Consider the following 15,779-nt stretch of genomic DNA (forward strand, 5'->3'; position numbering starts at 1 on the left):
TTGCTGACGTTTTGCGTCTTGCACTGATCAGGACAAACACGAGAATGTCAAAATTTCAAACCATCACAGCAATGTCCACGACAGGAAAAAAAACGGTGCTCATTGGTTGGGGAGTGCATACTAATTAGCCACAGAGAAAGCAACGAGAAATTATAGCCCCCCTCCCCCCCCCCCCCGCCCCCCCACATTCACACTCGCGCGCACAGACAGGCCCAGGTTAGTTCAATAAAAATACTTCAACTTCTGTTGGCAGAACAAGCAACTAACTTCCTCACTTCAGAAATTGTAAGGGAGAGATCATGTTCAGGCACAAACTTATCAGAAGCATTATCCAGGCACCACCTAGTGGACGGCTTGAATCAATCACCCTTTAAATGACATCTCAGAACAGGGTAATAAGAACATAAGAAAATAAGAACTAGGAGCAGGAGTAGGCCATCTGGCCCCTCGAGCCTGCTCCGCCATTCAATGAGGTCATGGCTGATCTTTTGTGGACTCAGCTCCACTTTCCGGCCCGAACACCACAACCCTTAATCCCTCTATTCTTCAAAAAACTATCTATCTTTATCTTAAAAACATTTAATGAAGGAGCCTCTACTGCTTCACTGGGCAAAGAATTCCAAAGATCCACAACCCTTTGGGTGAAGAAGTTCCTCCTAAACTCTGTCCTAAATCTACTTCCCCTTATTTGCCCCCTAGTACTGCTTTCACCCACCAGTTGCAAGAACCTGCCCGCATCTATCCTAGCTATTCCCTTCATACTTTTATATGTTTCTATAAGATCCCCCCCTCATCCTTATAAATTCCAACGATTACAGTCCTAGTCTGCTCATCCTCTCCTCGTAATCTAACCCGTTCAGCTCTGGGATTAACCTAGTGAAGCTCCTCTGCACACCCTCCAGTGCCAGTAAGTCCTTTCTCAAGTCAGGAGACCAAAACTGAACACAATACCCCAGGTGTGGCCTCACTAACACCTTATACAATTGCAGCATAACCTCCCTAGTCTTAAACTCCATCCCTCTAGCAATGAAGGACAAAATTCCATTTGCATTCTTAATCACCTGTTGCACCTGTAAACCGACTTTTTGCGACTCATGCACTAGCACACCCAGGTCTCTCTGCACAGCAGCATGTTTTAACATCTTACCGTTATTCCTACCAAAGTGGATAACCTCACATTTGTCAACATTGTATTCCATCTGCCAGACCCTAGCCCATTCACTTAGCCTATCCAAATCCCTCTGCAGACTTCCAGTATCCTCTGCACTTTTTGCTTTACCACTCATCTTAGTGTCGTCTGCAAACTTGGACCCATTGCCCTTGGTCCCCAACTCCAAATCATCTATGTAAATTGTGAACAATTGTGGGCCCAACACTGGTCCCTGAGGGATACCACTAGCTACTGATTGCCAACCAGAGAAACACCCATTAATCCCCACTCTTTGCTTTCTATTAATTAACCAATCCTCTATCCGTGCTACTACTTTCCCCTTAATGCCATGCATCTTTATCTTATGCAGCAACCTTTTGTGTGGCACCTTGTCAAAGGCTTTCTGGAAATCCAGATACACCACATCCATTGGCTGCCCGTTATCTACCGCACTGGTAATGTCCTCAAAAGATTCCACCAAATTAGTTAGGCACGACCTGTCCCTTATGAACCCATGCTGCGTCTGCCCAATGGGACAATTTCCATCCAGATGCTTCGCTATTTCTTCCTTGATGATAGATTCCAGCATCTTCCCTACGACCGACGTTAAGTTCACTGGCCTATAATTACCCGCTTTCTGTCTACCTCGTTTTTTAAACAGTGGTGTCACGTTTGCTAATTTCCAATCCGCTGGGACCACCCCAGAGTCTAGTGAGTTTTGGTAAATTATCACTAGTGCATTTGCAATTTCCCTAGCCATCCCTTTTAGCACTCTGGGACGCATTCCATCAGGGCCAGGAGATTGTCTACCTTTAGGCCCATTGGCTTGCCCATCACTACCTCCTTAGAGATAACAGTCCCCTCAAGGCCCTCACTTGTCATAGCCTCATTTCTATCAGTCACTGGCATGTTATTTGTGTCTTCCACTGTGAAGACCGACCCAAAAAACCTGTTCAGTTCCTCAGCCATTTCCTCATCTCCAATTATTAAATCTCCCTTCTCATCCTCTAAAGGACCAATATTTACCTTAGCCACTCTTTTTTGTTTTATATATTTGTAGAAACTTTTACTATCTGTTTTTATATTCTGAGCAAGTTTACTCTCATAATCTATCTTACTCTTCTTTATAGCTTTTTAGTAGCTTTCTGTTGCCCCCTAAAGATTTCCCAGTCCTCTAGTCTCCCACTAATCTTTGCTACTTTGTATGCTTTTTCCTTCAATTTGATACTCTCCCTTATTTCCTCAGATATCCACGGTCGATTTTCCCTCTTTCTACCGTCCTTCCTTTATGTTGGTAAAACCTTTGCTGAGCACTGCGAAAAATCGCTTGAAAGGTTCTCCACTGTTCCTCAACTGTTTCACCATAAAGTCTTTGCTCCCAGTCTACCTTAGCTAGTTCTTCTCTCACCCCATAGTAATCTCCTTTGCTTAAGCACAAAACACTAGTGTTTGATTTTACCTTCTCAACCTCCATCTGTATTTTAAATTCCACCATATTGTGATCGCTCCTTCCGAGAGGATCCCTAACTATGAGATCATGAATCAATCATGCCTCATTACACAGTACCAGATCTAGGACCGCTTGTTCCCTCGTAGGTTCCATTACATCCTGTTCTAGGAAACTATCGCAGATACATTCTATAAACTCCTCCTCAAGGCTGCCTTGACTGACCTGGTTAAACCAATCAACATGTAGATTAAAATCCCCCATGATAACCGCTGTACCATTTCTACATCCACCCGTTATTTCTTTGTTGATTGCCTGCCCCACCATAATGTTACTATTTGGTGGCCTATAGACTACTCCTATCAGTGACTTTTTCGCCTTACTATTCCTGATTTCCACCCAAATGGATTCAACCTTATCCTCCATAGCACCAATGTCATCCCTTACTATTGCCCGGATGTCATCCTTAAATAACAGAGCTACAGCACCTCCCTTACCATCCACTCTGTCCTTCCTAATAGTTTGATACCCTTGGATATTTAACTCCCAGTCGTGACCATCCTTTAATCATGTTTCAGTAATGGCCACTAAATCATAGTCATTCACGATGATTTGCGCCATCAACTCATTTACCTTATTCCGAATACTACGAGCATTCAGGTAAAGTACACTTATGTTGGCTTTTTTTAACCTCTGTTCTGAATCTTAACACCTCGATCAGTAACCTCTCCTAAGTTATATTTCCTCCTAACTTTTCTACTAATTGTCCTTGTTTTTGATCCCGTATCTTCATGTAACAACCTGCCGCGTCGCCATTAATGATTTTACTTCCTGTTTTATTCCTTTTAGTATTCCTGGTCCTATTCACTGAGCTCCCCTCAGTCACTGTACCTTGTACTGTCGCCCTTTTTGATTTTTGACTATGGCTTCTCTGCCTTACACTTTCCCCCTAACTGCCTTTTGTTTCTGTCCCTGTTTTACTACCTTCCAACTTCCTGCATCGGTTCCCATCGCCCTGCCACATTAGGTTAAACCCTCCCCAATAGCTTTAGCAAACCACCCCCCCCCCCCTTAGGACATCGGTTCCAGTCCTACCCAGGTGCAGACCGTCCGGTTTGTACTGGTCCCATCTTCTCCAGAACCGGTTCCAATGCTCCAGGCGTTTGAATCCCTCGCTCGTGCACCAACTCTCGAGCCACGCATTCATCCCATCTATCCTGACAGTCCTACTCTGACTAGCTCGGGGCACAGGTAGCAACCCAGAGATTACTACCTTTGAGGTCCTACATTTTAGTTTAACTCTGAACTCCCTGAATTCGGCTTGTAGGACCTCGTCCCGTTTTTTAAACCTATATCGTTGGTGCCTATGTGCACCACGACAGCTGGCTGTTCACCGCCCCCCCCCCCCCCCCAGAATGTCCTGCAGCCGCTCCGAGACATCCTTGACCCTTGCACCAGGGAGGCAACATACCATCCTGGAGTCTCGATTGCGTCCGCAGAACCGCCTGTCTATTCACCTTACGATTGAGTCCCCTATCACTATAGCCCTGCCATTCTTCTTCCTGCCCAGCTGCGCAGCAGAACCAGCCATGGTGTCATGAACCTGGCTGCTGCTGCCTTCCCCTGGTGAGCCATCTCCCTCAACATTATCCAAAGCGGTATATCTGTTTTGCAGGGAGGTGTCCGCAGGGGATGCCTGGACTGCCTTCACACTCTTGCGCTGTCTTTTGGTCACCCATTTTCTATCTCCCTCAGTACCTTTTACCTGCGGTGTGACCAACACGCTAAACGTGCTCTCCACGTCGTCCTCAGCATCGCGGATGCTCCAAAGTGAGTCCATCCGCAGCTCCAGAGCCATCAAGCGGTCTAACAGGAGCTGCAATTGGACACACTTCTTGCACGCGAAGGAGCCAGGGACAGTGGACGTCTCCCTGAGCTCCCAAATCGCACACGAGGAGCATCACACGGGTCTGGGATCTCCTGCCATGTCTTAACCCTTAGGTAAACTTATACAACTACAATTCCAAAAACGAAAGAAAAAATAAATAAATTAGACAATGAAAAGCAAAACTACTTACCAGTCACTTACCAGGGATAAAAACCACCTCCTCCCCACCCAGCTTCGAATTCCCACCTAGATTCAAATTCCCAAACTCATTCTTTGCTGTCTCACTCTGGCTGTCACTTCTCTGGCTCACTGCGAGAGCTCACTGGGAGTGAGTTACAAGTTGCTCTTATTAAATTGGTCTGAGTTGACTCCCCTCCCCCACCTGCTTTTAGATCAAAGTAGATTAAAGTGACTGACTCTTAACTGCCAACCAGTTATGTGTGTGGGTGAGCAGCCCTTGTTAATCTACACTGCACAATTCTATATTAATTTAAATTAATTTAAACTCCTGAAATTTATAAGGAGCTGCCTTACTGATTTGATTGGATTCAATTCCCACCTAAATTCCCAAACTCACTCTTTGCTGTCTCACTCTGGCTGTCTCTTCCCTGGCTCACTGGGAGAACTAATGCTGTGAATTGTCCCGGGGTCTTCCTCAATTAGAGTCACATGTGGGCCAGCCCATGTACGGATGGCAAATTTCCTTCCCTGAGCTACATTAGGGAATTAGTTAAGCTTTTACAACAATCGACATAGATTCGACCTTTAATTCCTGATGATTATTGAATTCAGATTTCACCAGTTGCCATAGTGGGATTTGATCTCGGATTCCCAGAGCGGCACCCTGGAATTCTGGGTCCAGTCCAGTGACAATGCTACTATGCCACCGCCTCTAAATTTGGTGATTAGAATCCTCCAAGCTAAATCCAATCACTTCGCGTTTCCATTCGCAAAACCTACAGATCTCCCGCATGAGTAACTTCATCAAGCTGTACCTGCAAAAACTCTGGTGCATGTCTATCAGGTGACATCTTTGAAATGTGAATTCATATCAATGGCACAAGCAGAGTTGTCACATTTTTCAGATCGTGTCGTAAAAATTATGGCTGACTGAATTCAGCACTTTACCGGCTGGTACAAAGCTAAACCCAGTGGAACCGCATCTCGGTGTGGAGTTGGTTGATTATTTATCCCTGGTTTCCTCAAAACAGTAAATAGTAATAATGCTCATGTTCTGGTTGGTACATGTTAATTCCTGTGGATTAGGCTGATTTAAAATTATTTATTTCACCTTTCACCTTAATTAGAGATCAAGATCTATTGAAGGAATTATATAGACATTGATTTCGAAGAAAAGCGAGTTACACCCAGAAAGCCATAAATTACTGATAATATGAGACAGAGAAAAGGGAGATAGACTGAAAAACACAACCAGTGGTGGAATTTGATTGGCGAGAACCAACTAACAATGATTGCTCCACAGCTGAAGTCATGGCTGAGAGACTAGCCAATCGCAGCACGGAGGAACGCCCCTCAACTTCCCAATAAGTGAAGCCGGACTCTGATCAGAGTTTACTCTGTGATATGAGACTAGCAGCAGCAAGATATTTGAAACACTGTCGCTGTTTACTGTCCAATCAGGAACCATGTTCTCCCTTTGTGCTTTACTGATAATAATGGTCTTGCTGCCCGGTGAGTCTGAGCTCAAATCCTCAGTCTGTGTTTCATGGGTTATGTTTACTCACAGCGTTTTGACACATTCTCTATGTTGTTACAGGAACCAGTGGCCAAGATTCAGTTTTCCAGGAACCGCCTGAATTAACGTTCAGGAAGAACAGACGGTAATATTGAACTGCAGTTACAAAGCACAATACTCCTCGCCAACTCTCTTCTGGTACATCCAGTACCCCGGGAAAGCTCCGAGATATTTACTGAAAATGTTCGGCAAGGAACAGGGCGATAAGTCACCAGAGTTCGCTGACCGATTTTCTGCTGATTTGGACAAAGACAAGAAAACCGTTCCATTAAGTATCATCGGGGTCCGTGTCTCTGACTCTGCCGTGTATCTCTGTGCGCTGCACCCCACACTGTTACAGAGGCACAGTCAACACGTACAAAAACCTGCAAGGCACTCTCACCTCCTCTTCACTGAATTAGATCTGTAAACATGGATTGTAAACTGTTCGTACAAACAAAACAATATTACAAAGAACAGCTGCGCGGGTGATCACTGCCAGTGATGCTGAATGTTTATCACTCTGTGTAAAATCCCGGTTTACATTAGTTTTCCTGATCTCCGAGCAGCTCTGTAAATGGGAGGTTCTGGTTCTGTTATCAGAACAACATGAAATATTACCAACCCGTGCCCCATCTCGAAGATTAACCCTGATAAAGAACCAACATTTGATTTAATGTGCGTATTATTATTAGTCTGTAGCACAGAGGAACCTGATTGTTCAGTCGCTGAGTTTCTTCAAGGAGCCAATAGAATTGTGGATATTAAGGCAAATGCGACCTTTTTGGATAATGCTGGAGGGTGGATGTGAGGCAGATCAGCCATGATCTTACTGAATGACAGACCAGGCCCAAGTGAATGAGCCAATGGTCCACTGCAGCTCCTGTTTCTTATTGTCTGAAGTTATATGTCCGTATTACGAGCAAAGTGAATATTTCGAAACCTGAGAACTTACCAGTCAAGAGAGCTGCAGCTGCGAGGGATGTTATACTGTTCAGTTCATTGTTCTGAGAACAGTTTCATGTGTTTCCATGCTCCTTGTTCTGACGTCATGGATTTGTGAACAAAGAAACTCTGAGCTGATTGGATGAAAGATAGGACACAGGAGCTGAGGGATGATTGGGTGTCGCCTATACATTCCTGTCACGAATGAACCAATCAGTAGCGAGGTGGGATATGACTCAACATCTTGCCAAGTCTTATCTGAAACAATTTAGCTTTAACTCACTCTGTTTAAATCCACCACCAGCTCTGTGAACATGTCGGCTGTTACCTTTTACACATCCCTCGCAGCTGCAGCTCTCTTAACTGGTAAGTTCTCAAGTTGCAAAATATTCAATTTGATCGTAATACGGACATATAAATCATTGTTTAAATGTATATCCCCTCCGTTTGCAATCTATTCCCTTAACTTGATATCATCGTGATAATAAAAAAATGAAGACTTCCATTTCTGAATGTTTTCAGGGGTTAGGAGTGAAGACTCGGTCTCTCAGGAGCCGCTTGCAGTGACACGATTTGAAGGAGACTCAGTGACCATTAATTACAACTATTCGACCAGAGGGGATTCGTATTATTTACAACTGTACCGTCAGGGCCCGAACAAAGCCCCCACATTATTGATTTACGTTCATAACTATGGTGATGTTTCCAGAGCAGTGGGTGTGGGGACTCGATTTTCTACATCAATAAATACATGGAAAAGTGAGGGGAATTTCACCATCCGGGAGCTGCGGCTGTCTGACAACGCGGTGTATTACTGCGGACTGAGAGACACAGTGACAGCAACCAGCCTCGTACAAAAACACTGCCGCAATGTGACAAAGAATAGCGGACTGAGGCGGAAAAGCTGGACTTTATGAACCAATCAGCAGATTTTTCTGATTTGAAATAAATCCAAATGATTGACAAGCAAGAGATAATAATAATCTTCATTATTGTCACAAGTAGACTTACATTAACACTGCAATGAAGTTACTGTGAAAATCCCCTAGTCGCCACACTCTGGCGCCTGTCCCGGCAGCGCTGGGAAGGTTTCCTCTGCTCCATTTTAAATCGAATACATTCTGAGCATCACGTTATGATATGTTTAGAACAGTTATTCCAGTTTCCAAATTAAATATATTGCGACAGAAATGCTGAGCAAATATTTGACATTGTGTTCCAGTCTTTGAAGGAGTGACACACACCGCGTAAATGCAGTAGCGGGCATATAACAGTGAGGGGTGCTCAGGACAAAAGTACAAAGATTTTGTGCATAAAGCCTCGTCCGATGCGCACCGGTTCGCTAGGGCGCTCCAGGCGCTTTATCATGTTCTTTTCCATTTGGCTTTTGTATTTAGTTGGCTTTGTTACCATTAGTCGAGGTGTCCAGAACACCAAGTCTGATCTTAAGGATAATTTACTTATTTAGCATTATTCATCAACTTCTAATCGTGTCCGAAAAATAACTCCTGTACTTTTTCCGTATTGAGGATTGGTTGTTTGGTAGCACAGGCGTGAGCATTGTTGAAAATAATTGTCGAGGTTTTTCGCCTTGTACTCATCAGGACAATGATAACAACAGCAATGTCAGGGGGAACAACATAATGTATTTTTTTCAGCCATATTAAGCATTCTCAGTTTTAATATATGTCAGTGACATTAACATTCAGACGTGTTTAATCGGGTTATTATGATTATTAAGATTTTCCTCATCCGATGGGCATTGGTTTGCACTACAGACTGATATTACAACCCTAAAATTACTTGTCCTTCAGAGATTTCCTGAACAGCGGTCAAGGATATAAATAGTGCCGACCACATGCAGAGTTTGTTTTCTCAATGGTTGCGACGAGTTCACAGATATCCTCATATCAGCACCAACTAATTCTGCTCTCAGTAAATGCAATAATTGGACTGAATCTGTCTTCGATGTGAACGATTTTAGATGGTGTTCATGTGGATTGTGTTCAGGGCCTGTGCTCATAGGGAACCATTCACGTTTCAGTGTCTGAGCCGCTGTGAAAACAAGCTCTCACCAGACAGCAGCTGTGACCCAGAAACTTGCGGCAGTTTTTGTTTGAAACTTTCCCTCGTTGCCATCACTGTGAGACCCTGCACAGTAACAGCCGCAGCTCCGAGATGGTCAATCGGTACAGCTTGTCTGACTGCTGAACTGTATCAGAAAACCGGTCCTGCGCGAAATCCGCCTTCAATTCAGCACCGCCACCCGTGTGTCTCCGGACCGCAAACTCGGGCTCTCTGTCTGGGTACTGACGGTACCAGAATAAGTATAAAGCATCGTCGGTATAGGTGCAGCTTAGAGTGACATCTTCTCTTTCTGTCTGTGTGAGTGAGGATTCCCGCTGAGTTACAGAATCTCCATCGCTCAGACCTGCAACACACAGTTATAGAAAGCGGAAAACATTGCTTAAAAATTCAACTGAACTGAACTGAGGGTGAAAGTTCCGTCGGTGTAACATAAAAATAGATAGAATTTAGAGCACGAGAAGTTCATTAGGCCTAATTGCTTCATGTCAGTGTTTACAATCCCCAGGAGAATCCTTTATCTCTTCTCATCTCATTGTATCAACAAATCACTCCGCCCCTTTATTCCTTATCTGTTTATATAGTTTCCCTTGAGTTGTGTCTTTACTCCGCTCCTCGGCTCTTCCTTGTGTTAACTTGAGCCACATTCTACCGACTCTCTTTCTCAACTGGTTACTCCTGATTTCCCAGTTAGAGAATTAGGCGGTGCTTAGGTTTCTGGCACCGAGATTTGGAACCTGTGGAATTATCCTCTCCACACTCTCATCAGATCATTGTAACGACATCAAGGTTGGGTTAGGGTCAGTACAGAAAAGAACCAGAACATTTACATTGCTTTCTGATAGATATCATCCTTCAATTCCGGTACCGTCACTCTAACTCGCGCATGCTTTGCGTTTTGCCAACATAAACCCTTGTAAGGAAGAGACTGGGGCATAGACTCGAGTTTTCTAAGACAGGTTGGATACTTGATTAACACAAGGGTACTGCTTTCCAAATTTCTTCCTCTAGAAATGAACTTTTTAAATGTTTTAAACGTCTTACCAACAATGAATGTCACCCAGATCACAGCGAGAACGGGGATCCACATCGCTGCTGGTCCTGGATTCCCGGGACTAATTCTGTCTCAGAAACCTGCAGAATATCCAACCAGATAAAGCTGAAAGCATTGGCTGAGGCTGCTTTGACGTCACTTCCTATGTAACGAATGATCGGAAGAGGTGGGATAGCTGGATCTGATTGGTCTGATGTGACCTATTTAAACACACGTGTTTACATAAGAACATAAGGAGCAGGAGTAGGCCATCTGGCCCCTCGAGCCTGCTCCGCCATTCAATGAGGTCATGGCTGATCTTTTGTGGACTCAGCTCCACTTTCCGGCCCGAACACCACAACCCTTAATCCCTCTATTCTTCAAAAAACTATCTATCTTTATCTTAAAAACATTTAATAAAGGAGCCTCTACTGCTTCACTGGGCAAGGAATTCCAAAGATTCACAACCCTTTGGGTGAAGAAGTTCCTCCTAAACTCAGTCCTCAATCTACTTCCCCTTATTTTGAGGCTATGCCCCCTAGTTCTGCTTTCACCCACCAGTGCCCGCATCTATCCTATCTATTCCCTTCATAATTTTATATGTTTCTATAAGATCCCCCCTGATCCTTCTAGATTCCAACGAGTACAGTCTCAGTCTACTCAACCTCTCCTCGTAAGCCAACCCCTTCAGCTCTGGGATTAACCTAGTGAATCTCCTCTGCACACCCTCCAGTGCCAGTTCGTCCTTTCTCAAGTAAGGAGACCAAAACTGAACACAATACTCCAGGTGTGGCCTCACTAACACCTTATACAATTGCAGCATAACCTCCCTAGTCTTAAACTCCATCCCTCTGGCAATGAAGGACAAAATTCAATTTGCCTTCTTAATCACCTGTTGCACCTGTAAACCGACTTTTTGCGATTCATGCACTAGCACACCCAGGGCTCGCTGCACAGCCGCATGTTTTAATATTTTATCATTTGAATAATAATCCATTTTGCTGTTATTCCTACCAAAATGGATAACCTCACATTTGTCAACATTGTAGTCCATCTGCCATCTGTTTGTTGAAGCAAACAGAGGCAGTTGCCGTGCATTCTACTGATCAGAGCATGACGAGGACTCACAGACAACTTGATCCTTAATCCTATTCTGCTCAAACCTGCCAAGCTGACGCCATTTATTCCATATAAAAGCTGGAATTGGCGGAACTGAAAGCCTTCAGAGCTCACTTGTCCTCTCGTTGGGCCTTTAAAATAGTTGTAGTAACTGTAATGACCAGTGAGACGTTCGGTGAATGGGAGCGACCGGCATTGTTAGTAGCTCATTAAGAGCTATTTCCCTTCACTTCACCCGTCTCGCAGAGTGAAACTGTTGAAGGGACAACATTTAATTCCTGTTCCCTGTTCGATTCACTGCTTCCCGCCCTGAGGTCATGAATTGGAGCATGAAGGAGCTCTGAGCTGATTGGATCAATACTGGACCAAAGACCCCATATACTAATTGGTAACAGCTGATGACTGTCAGGAATTAACAAACAAAGAACAAAGAACAAAGAAATGTACAGCACAGGAACAGGCCCTTCGGCCCTCCAAGCCCGTGCCGACCATACTGCCCGACTAAACTACAATCTTCTACACTTCCTGGGTCCATATCCTTCTATTCCCATCCTATTCATATATTTGTCAAGATGCCCCTTAAATGTCCCTATCGTCCCTGCTTCCACTACCTCCTCCGGTAGTGAGTTCCAGGCACCCACTACCCTCTGCGTAAAAAACTTGCCTCGTACATCTACTCTAAACTTTGCGCCTCTCACCTTAAACCTATGCCCCCTAGTAATTGACCCCTCTACCCTGGGGAAAAGCCTCTGACTATCCACTCTGTCTATGCCCCTCATAATTTTGTATACCTCTATCAGGTCGCCCCTGATCAGGTCGCCCCTATCGGCAAAGATACCAGGTGTTGCTCAATCCGAACCCAACTCATCACAAATACAATTTCAGGTTCAAATCCGCTGTCAGCTCTCTGCAAACATGTGGGATGTTGTTTTTCATTCATTCCTTACAACTGCAGCTCTCTTAACTGGGAAGTTTACAAACTACAAAATCTCCATCGTGCAGGCAATGTGTTCTGTGTTAACCCTGTTTCCTCTTTATTTCTGCCGGCCGTTATTGGTTCAGACTCAGTCTCACACGAACCGGTTTCCGCATCACATTTTGAAGGAGGCTCTGCGATAAATAATTTCAGCTATACGACCACTGCTGATTCGTATAATTTACAGCTGTACTGCCAGGGCCCGGGTATAGCCCCCATATTTTTGATCGACATCCCGAAATACGGAGATGTTTACAGAGCAGAGGGCATGTGTTTTACAGCATCTCTCAACATTTCGAAAAGGGAGGGGAATTTCACCATCCGGGAGCTGCGGCTGTCTGACAGCGCAGTGTATTACTGCGGACTGAGAGACACGGTGACAGCAACCAGAGGAAGCATTGTGCAAAATCACTACCGCGGTGTGACAAAGTGAATGGAAAATTGGACTGTGGAGAGATGCATCGCTAATACCAGCAATGAGCAGAGGGACTGGAGAATGTATCCACAAGACAGATTCCAGCAGCTGTGAACAGAGGTGTAAGATGTCAGATTTGATTCACTCAATAATGAGCGGTTGAGTGGAAACCTTTAAGGTCTATTTGACAAACTGACATTTTAACCTATGTTAAATTGAAAATTTCTCCTGTTGATTGTCATTGTATTTTTCCCGATCTCTTTGATACGACACGAATACAAAACAAATCTGAGAACACATTTTCTTTCATCCCCGCCTGAAATTCAGTCTTTTTCGTGATTGAAATGCTCGGAACACCTTCATTTATATTCAGCACTTGTATTTCCTTTCTTCAAGGCTGTTTCTTTCAGGTGAACCGAATGTACAAATGCCTCTCAGATCAATTAGGGATCAAGTTTAGGGGCTGTTTAGCACAGGGCTAAATCGCTGGCTTTGAAAGCAGAACAAGGCAGGCCAGCAGCACGGTTCAATTCCCGTAACAGCCTCCCCGAACAGGCGCCGGAATGTAGCGACTAGGGGCTTTTCACAGCAACTTCATTGAAGCCTACTTGTGACAATAAACAATTTTCCTTTCATTTCATTTCAAGTTGTCTGTGTATTCTGGTCTCGCTCTGATCAGCAGAATGCACAACAAATGTCTCGGTTCCCTCCAATAAACATGTGTGGACATTCAATGTTGGAAATACGTTTAAAACCTTTTTAAATGTTAATATCTGGCAGAAATAAATTTGGAATGCAGGACACCCGTGCCACCCCAGCCTTAGAGCACACATGAATCTTTGTCCTCTTCTCTTTTTTTTTACAGGGGTGTATATTCGCAAAACACAATGCAAACGCTAGTTAGAGTGACGATACCGGAATTAGAAGATGATATCTAGCAGAATGTAAATGCAGTGGTTCTTTTCTGTACTGACGGGAAGTCAACCTTGCTGTCTTTACACTGATGTGATGGACGTGTGAAGAGGATAATTCCACATGTGGAATGTTCCAAACCTCCGAGCCAGATATCTGCCTAACATGAACATATTTGGACTCAATAAAAAACTAAAATCCAGTCGAACTGAACTACTGACCTAACAACGTCAGAAATGGGCCCTGGGAAGCAATGTCTGCAATAGCACAATCGGGTTAACCCGAGAGAAGCAAATGCAATAACGCAATGTCCAGCAATATCACAGAGTCAAAGCTGATCAAACTATCACAAAGTACCTGGATGAGCACATGGCACGTCTTAACATTCAAGGCTATGGGCCAAGTGGTGGCAAATGGGGTTAGGTAGGTAGGCCTTTCCCACCACCGTCTGGGTGAAAAGGGTTTTTCTCAAATCCTCGCTAAATCTCCAACTCCTTATCTTAAACGTATACCTTTATTTATGGAAAGGTTTGTTCCTATCTACCCTATCGATGTCCCTCGTAATTTTGTACACTCTGGAAGGACAGTCAGTGTACATTTAGGTCTCTCCTAATAGAATAGAATAAAATTCGTGCAGTGCAGAAGGAGGCCATTTGGCCCACCGAGTCTGCTCTGACACGAGCTAACCTACACATCTTTGGACACTAAGGTAATCTAGCATCGCTATCCACCTAATGTGCCTATTTTTGGACTGTGGAAGGAAACCAGAGTACCCGGAGGAAATCCATGCAGACTCCAAACAGTCACGCAGGTCGGATTTGAACCCGGGTCCCTGGGGCTGTGAGGCTGCATTGCTCGCTACTATGTCAGCGTGCCACCCAGAATAAGTACACTCTTTGACCAAGCTTTTGATTATATGAGCTAAATGTCCTGATGTTCCTGTGAAACTCCTTGGAACATGTAATGGTGTGAAAAGCTCGATATGAATATGCGATGCTGCATTTGTGGTAGTTCAGTGAGACCTGACAGTTTACTGAGTGAGTGAGACTGTACACCAAGATATGAACTGGAAGCAGGGTTAGGGTTCATCAATCTTATACATTTTATGAATGCAAGCTGCAATCGTAAACTGGTATAACCGTGCAAGGAAACCTCACCTATTGCTGTTTTTGAGTGCTTTGTTTCAATTTTTGTCACTCTCACTGTGCAAACTGAACTGAACTGAGCAGTAGCTGGAACTGCCAGTGTGGGGTTTTTGTACGGGAGCCCGCATATCTCTGCAGCAGTGTGGGTTTCATGGCACAGAAATACAGGGCGCGGTCGGACATCATTGTGTTACTGATTGTTAGCTCGGTAGTCTTGTTCCTTTTATCAAGCGTAGAGGTAAAGCGATCATTGAGGCCGGTGTTCCTGTGCACATTCAGTCCAATAAGACGGAGCATGTGCATTGGAGCTTTCCCGGGCTGCTGACTGTACCAGTACACCTCCGGGCTAGAATCGCTTGTTTTCAAGGTGCAGGTTAATGTGACATTACGTTCCTCTGTAACCATTATTTCAGGTTCCTTTTGTTCCACGGTGTCTTGATGGCTCCATTCTAACAGAAGTAACAGCGATAATGACAATCAGAGTCAGCCTCATATTAAGCAATAAAATCATCAGCAACATAATCACTGTCAGTTTACCAACAGTAACATCTGGATTACAGCAGTCAGGGGAGAATGGAGTGTTACTGGGAAGGAAAGACTTACTGAGAAGTGCGATAATGACGAGGAGCGAATAGAGACGGTTCCTCATGATCCTTCTTGAGTTTGTAATTCTACAATGAGGGAAATCCTCTGTCAGAGACAGAAATACAGATCCCCGTCACACTGCACTGCTAATCGGACAATGAGAGGAATGAACCAGCAGCTGCAATCTCTCCAGTAACACAATTGGGTCAGAATGAGAGCAGCAACCGGAAGCTGTGGGCGGGGATACCGCAGTCTGAATATTGAGTGAAGTGTGCGGTGACTTTCAGCTGCACTCGGAACTGATGGAGTGGAAATAGCGACGATTCAATCTTCCCTACACCATC

Source organism: Scyliorhinus torazame, chromosome 5, assembly GCF_047496885.1.
Source record: "Scyliorhinus torazame isolate Kashiwa2021f chromosome 5, sScyTor2.1, whole genome shotgun sequence".
Lineage (NCBI taxonomy): Eukaryota > Metazoa > Chordata > Chondrichthyes > Carcharhiniformes > Scyliorhinidae > Scyliorhinus > Scyliorhinus torazame.